Raw genomic sequence first — 7,421 nt, 5'->3', positions numbered from 1 at the left:
CAAGCAATGCAGGTGTAGAAGCACGGTGGCTAGGAAAAACTCCCTAGAAAGGCCAAAACCTAGGAAGAAACCTAGAGAGGAACCAGGCTATGAGGGGTAGCCAGGCCTCTTCTGGCTGTGCCGGGTGGAGATTATAACAACATGGCCAAGATGTTTAAATATTCATAAATGACCAGCATGGTCAAATAATAATAATCACAGTAGTTGTAGAGGATGCAGCAAATCAGCACCTCAGGAGTAAATGTCAGTTGGCTTTTCATAGCTGATCATTAAGAGTATCTCTACCACTCCTGCTGTCTCCAGAGAGTTGAAAAAAGCAGGTCTGGGACAGGTAGCACGTCCGGTGAACAGGTCAGGATTCCATAGCCGCAGGCACAACAGTTGAAACTCGAGCAGCAGCACGGCCAGATGGACTGGGGACCGCAAGGAGTCATCATGCCAGGTAGTCCTGAGGCATGGTCCTAGGGCTCAGGTCCTCTGAGAGAATTAGAAAGAGCATACTTAAATTCACACGGATAAGACAGGAGAAATACTCCAGATATAACAAACTGACCCTAGCCCCCGACACATAAACTACTGCTGAGACAGGAGGGGTCAGGAGACACTGTGGCCCATCTGATGATACCCCCGGACAGGGCCAAACAGGAAGGATATAACCCCACCCACTTTGCCAAAGCACAGCCCCCACACCACGAGAGGGATATCTTTAACCACCAAATTACCATCCTGAGACAAGGCTGAGTATAGCCCACAAAGATCTCCGCCACGGCACAACCCAAGGGGGGCGCTAACCCAGACAGGAAGATCACGTCAGTGACTCAATCCACTCAAGTGACGCACCCCTCATAGGGACGGCATGAAAGAGCACCAGTAAGCCAGTGACTCAGCCCCTGTAATAGGGTTAGAGGCAGAGAATCCCAGTGAAGAGAGGGGAACCGGCCAGGCAGAGACAGCAAGGGCGGTTCGTTGCTCCAGAGCCTTTCCGTTCACCTTCACACTCCTGGACCAGACTACACTCAATCATATGACCCACTGAAGAGATGAGTCTTCAGTAAAGACTTAAAGGTTGAGACCAAGTCTGCGTCTCTCACATGGGTAGTAGGCAGACCATTCCATAAAAATGGAGCTCTATAGGAGAAAGCCCTGCCTCCAGCTGTTTGCTTAGAGATTCTAGGGACAATTAGGAGGCCTGTGTCTTGTGACCGTAGCGTACGTGTAGGTATGTACGGCAGGACCAAATCAGAAAGAAAGGTAGGCACCAGCCCATGTAATGCTTTGTAGGTCAGCAGTAAAACCTTGAAATCAGTCCTTACCTTTACAGGAAGCCAGTGTAGGGAGGCTAGCACTGGAGTAATATGATTAAATTCTTTGGTTCTCGTCAGGATTCTAGCAGCCGTATTTAGCACTAACTGAAGTTTATTTAGTGCTTTATCCGGGTAGCCGGAAAGTAAAGCATTGTAGTAGTCTAACCTAGAAGAAACAAAAGCATGGATTAATTTTTCTGCATAATTTTTGGACAGAAAGTTTCAGATTTTTGCAATGTTACATAGATGGAAAAAAGCTGTCCTTGAAACAGTCTTGATATGTTAGTCAAAAGAGAGATCAGGATCCAGAGTAACACCGAGGTCCTTCACAGTTTTATTTGAGACGACTGTACAAACATCAAGATTAATTGTCAGATTCAACAGATGAGCTCTTTGTTTCTTGGGACCTAGAACGAGCATCTCTGTTTTGTCCGGGTTTCAAAGTAGAACGTTTGCAGCCATCCACTTCCTTATGTCTGAAACACAGGCTTCTAGCGAGGGCAATTTTGGGGCTTCACCATGTTTCATTGAAATGTACAGCTGCGTGTCATCCATATAGCAGTGAAAGTTAACATTATGTTTCCGAATGACATTCTCAGGAGGTAAAATATATAGTGAAAACAATAGTGGTCCTGAAACAGAACCTTTAAAGAGACATGCAGCTCTTTACTATTCACTATGTGTCATGGGCTCTAAGTCAACTGTGCAATAAGCACTTTTTAAATATATATACACAGTGCCTTGCGAAAGTATTCGGCCCCCTTGAACTTTGCGACCTTTTGCCACATTTCAGGCTTCAAACATAAAGATATAAAACTGTATTTTTTTGTGAAGAATCAACAACAAGTGGGACACAATCATGAAGTGGAACGACATTTATTGGATATTTCAAACTTTTTTAACAAATCAAAAACTGAAAAATTGGGTGTGCAAAATTTGCTGCGATTACAGCTGTAAGTCGCTTAGGGTATGTCTCTATCAGTTTTGCACATCGAGAGACTGAAAATTTTTCCCATTCCTCCTTGCAAAACAGCTCGAGCTCAGTGAGGTTGGATGGAGAGCATTTGTGAACAGCAGTTTTCAGTTCTTTCCACAGATTCTCGATTGGATTCAGGTCTGGACTTTGACTTGGCCATTCTAACACCTGGATATGTTTATTTTTGAACCATTCCATTGTACATTTTGCTTTATGTTTTGGATCATTGTCTTGTTGGAAGACACATCTTCATCCCAGTCTCAGGTCTTTTGCAGACTCCATCAGGTTTTCTTCCAGAATGGTCCTGTATTTGGCTCCATCCATCTTCCCATCAATTTTAACCATCTTCCCTGTCCCTGCTGAAGAAAAGCAGGCCCAAACCATGATGCTGCCACCACCATGTTTGACAGTGGGGATGGTGTGGTCAGGGTGATGCGCTGTGTTGCTTTTACGCCAAACATAACGTTTTGCATTGTTGCCAAAAAGTTCAATTTTGGTTTCATCTGACCAGAGCACCTTCTTCCACATGTTTGGTGTGTCTCCCAGGTGGCTTGTGGCAAACTTTAAACAACACTTTTTATGGATATCTTTAAGAAATGGCTTTCTTCTTGCCACTCTTCCATAAAGGCTAGATTTGTGCAATATACGACTGATTGTTGTCCTATGGACAGAGTCTCCCACCTCAGCTGTAGAACTCTGCAGTTCATCCAGAGTGATCATGGGCCTCTTGGCTGCATCTCTGATCAGTCTTCTCCTTGTATGAGCTGAAAGTTTAGAGGGACGGCCAGGTCTTGGTAGATTTGCAGTGGTCTGATACTCCTTCCATTTCAATATTATAGCTTGCACAGTGCTCCTTGGGATGTTTAAAGCTTGGGAAATCTTTTTGTATCCAAATCCGGCTTTAAACTTCTTCACAACAGTATCTCGGACCTGCCTGGTGTGTTCCTTGTTCTTCATGATGCTCTCTGCGCTTTTAACGGACCTCTGAGACTATCACAGTGCAGGTGTATTTATACGGAGACTTGATTACACACAGGTGGATTGTATTTATCATCATTAGTCATTTAGGCCAACATTGGATCATTCAGAGATCCTCACTGAACTTCTGGAGAGAGTTTGCTGCACTGAAAGTAAAGGGGCTGAATAATTTTGCACGCCCAATTTTTCAGTTTTTGATTTGTTAAAAAAGTTTGAAATATCCAATAAATGTTGTTCCACTTCATGATTGTGTCCCACTTGTTGATTCTTCACAAAAAAATACAGTTTTATATCTTTATGTTTGAAGCCTGAAATGTGGCAAAAGGTCGCAAAGTTCAAGGGGGCCGAATACTTTCGCAAGGCACTGTACCTTTAAAAATAGATTTTTCCCGTCGTCACCGGGATACAGAGGTCAGGGGTTAGGGTTAGGGTTAACCCTAACCCTAACCCTAACTTCATGCACACATCCCAGTTCAACCCTCAGCCACAACCCTAACTCTAACCCTAGCTTCATGCACACATCCCAGTTCAACCCTAGCCTCAACCACAACCCTAACTCTAACCCTAACTTCATGCACATATCCCAGTTCAACCCTCAACCACAACCCTAACCGTAGCTTCATGTCCACCATCCAGATCAACCCTCAACCAAAACCCTAACTCTAACCCTGGCTTCATGTCCACATCCCCTGGCCCATTCATATGATTCAGTTTACCCACAACTGTCCTATTTTCCCCCAATCCCCAAAGTGCTGGCTAAAGACCAACCCCCCAGGCCAAAGGGTCAGGTGGTAGGTCACACACAATTCAGGCCAGCCTTTTGGATGCTGCTGGGGTCAGTGAGGATGGGTGTGTATGTGAGCAGGATGACACTGGGTTTGTCCAATAGCAGAAGGCCATGGAGGTGCCGGATACTCCTCAGCCCCCTTTTAACCTATTGATCTGGCCCCAGAGCTCGACCTCCATCCATGTGCAGCCCTATCTTCACTCCACCCCCTAACAGTGTCGTGTTGGGAGGTGCTCAAAACCAATTTATAATCGAACATCCTCGAGACCCCTCGTGAGGGGTCACCATAAATGAGGCTGCATATTCACTTTCACATGTTATGTAAGAGCAAAAGCCATAAGGTTAGCCTGGGTCACAAACAAACATATTTCTAATACAATGATTCGTCAGGAGGGTACTGTGGTATATCTCTACGCAGCCTACTGGATGTTCAGTTATCGTGATGGATCACATAGTTGTAGTATTATTACACAAGAGGATCATAGTGTGTCCACATTGATTGTTCAGACCAACAAACAATATTATTCTAAGTGATTTTAGAGTTATTACAGTCATAAGGCACTATACATTGTAAATCATGTTAGTTCAAAATTAGCAGATCTTAAATTCATTTTTTTTTTCAAATTAATAATCATAAGTCCTTGCACTTGCATTTTAACTTCAAATATTTCACGAGTTCAGTTATATTTCCGAAAATAATTTTGTTTCACCACTTTTACACCTTAGCTTTCATCCATTTTCTCTTTAAGTGCACACCTTGATCCTTGACTGTGAGAATCAGCTTTTGGTTTGGTTATATTTTGGGCTGGGGACACTCAAGGACACAACAGCTGGGCCTCGGCCCTGCTGCTGAATGAGAGTCCGGAGCAGGGAGGAAGGTCAAACTCACTCCATAATAAAACATGGACACTGGATCAATATCTGTATTTTCTGCATTTACGCAGCAGTTGTCCTGCTCCTACCAATGCTTCCTGGCAATTGCTGAGCCTAGTTCTTAGTGTTGGAGAGAGTGCCTCATTTCCATAAACAGTTTTTTCTCCTCCAGCGTGACCATTTGCAGTGCAGTTGTCCTGTTTGACATGGAGTGACATTTACCGGCATGTGTTGAAACAAACACAAATGTATCTATCTTTACCCATATGCCTTAAAAAAAGGTCTATGTGACTGAAACATTTTCATTTGTCAATTATGTTTAATTATGCAAGTATACACAATGAGTTATTCTACCAGTTCTCTATATCCATGACGTCACTTTCAAAGTGGGAACGTTGGTCAAATTCCTCAACACCTTCTTTCCATTCATCAATTGTCCCTGAGTTGTCTTAAACGCATCATACTGGTGTTGGAATACAGCCGTGTCCTTGAGAGCCATTAAAAATAAATGCATGGTGTAAATAGTATATGGCATTGGCAATTGATAGTGTGAAAGGCCAATATGTCAAGAGCTTTTAAAAGTTTTAAGATGTCCATAAATGTCTGAGCATTATGCAATGGAGGTTGCTATTTTAATGACACTCAGAGTTATGTTGTGGGATATCTCACTAAGAAAGTTACTGAATTATTGAGACTAACTGGGAAGTGTTATGATGCTCTGTCAACCTAAACCCTTATGATAGGTAATTGTCACCACCCTCTTTATTTTCCTCTTCCACTTTTCATCTTCTTCTGTCAGTTTGTTCTCTAACTGTGGCTATTAGCAGTCTTCAACTGCAACTGCAACTGCAACTCCTTTGTGTTAGAATACAGACTCGTCATTGAGGGGCATTAAAAATAAATGCATGCTTGGAAGACAACATGATAACCAGTGGTGGAAAAAGTACCCAATTGTCATACTTGAGTAAAAGTAAAGATACCTTAATAGAAAATTACTCTAGTAAAAGTGAAAGTCATCCGGTAAAATACTACTTGAGTAAAAGTCTAAGTATTTGTTTTTAGATATACATAAGTATGAAAGTAAATGGAATTGCTAAAATATACTTTCTATCAAAAGTAAAAGTACCAATAATTTCAAATTCTTTGTATTAAGCAAACCAGATGGCCCATTTTTCCCCCTTTTTTCTGATAGCTAGGGGGACACTCCAAAACTCAGACATCATTTACAAACGAAGCACTTGTGTTTAGTCAGTCCACCAGATGAGGCAGTATGATGATCAGGTATGTTCCCTTGATAAGTGTGTGAATTGGACCATTTTCCTGTCCTGCTAAGAATTCAAAATGTAACAAGTACTCTTTGGATGTCAGCGAAAATGTATAGAGTAAAAAGTACATAATTTTTTTTAGGAATGTAGTGAAGTAAAAGTAAAAGTAGTCCAAAATATAAATAGTGAAGTAAAGTACGGATATCCCCAAAAATGACTTAAGTAGTACTTTAAAGTACTGGTGATAACTCACCTTGTCAGGTGTAAAATATGTTATATGCTTTGTTGGACCAAAATCCTTTTGGCTATACAGTATCTGAAATTAAATGCAATACCTTGGTTAGAGTGGGAATTTGATCTACAGTCCAGCTAGCTGGTATAGGATGGTTCTGAGTAAATCTGAATGCACTTTTAAATAGACAATTGTTGGAACAGCCTTGGGATAACCTAATATGAATAAATATATGCACACACATGTAAACATTAGGCACAGAATATAACACATTGCCCTGGTTTTTTTACAGACAGTATGATAAATTATTTATTGCATATCCAAACGATCCACATGAACCTTAACTCCAAAGCCATTTCCACACAAACACACTTTTCCGGAGGAACTGATGCTTCCCAGGATTTAAATTCTCAGTAAGCAGTAGACCATAGTCACACCTTGCACATTAACAACTGTGAGTTTCGTGGTGGGTTTACTCTAGTCATCATCATTCAGCACTGCACTCAGGGCATGATAGCTGTGCATAATGCTCCCCAGATCTATGAGGGCATGTGGATCATATTCTCTCAATGATACTCAATCATGTTCCATGGTTAAAACTCTATATCCTTGTTTATTTAGGTATGTCTATGTCTAGGTGAATTATCATTCTAATTCCCAAGTCTCTTAGTTATCATTGAATTATCATTGATCCTGATGAGTCATCAAAGTAAAGGTCTGCTCCATGTTTTCAAAGGGCATAAGGGAAATTAACAAATCATATGCATTAATCACACAGGTGTGTTGTATGCATTAACTTTCGTGTATTAACTTTACACTAATACCAGTAACACCTGACCAAAGTATACCTGCTATGGCACTCATAAAAAAAATAGTGATTAAGATGTTGGCCTGTGTATTGATTTGCCGACTGATGGTGGCGGAGGAACTCTCCCCATACGTTTCCCCCATGAATCACTCAACCGTAGAACGCAGCACTGGGTGGGGTGATGTCCATTTGCCCCCG

This window comes from Oncorhynchus masou, chromosome 2, assembly GCF_036934945.1.
Source record: "Oncorhynchus masou masou isolate Uvic2021 chromosome 2, UVic_Omas_1.1, whole genome shotgun sequence".
In the NCBI taxonomy this organism is placed as follows: Eukaryota; Metazoa; Chordata; class Actinopteri; order Salmoniformes; family Salmonidae; genus Oncorhynchus; species Oncorhynchus masou.
The sequence above is the reverse complement of the archived record's forward strand: the minus strand, read 5'-3'. Positions refer to the sequence as shown.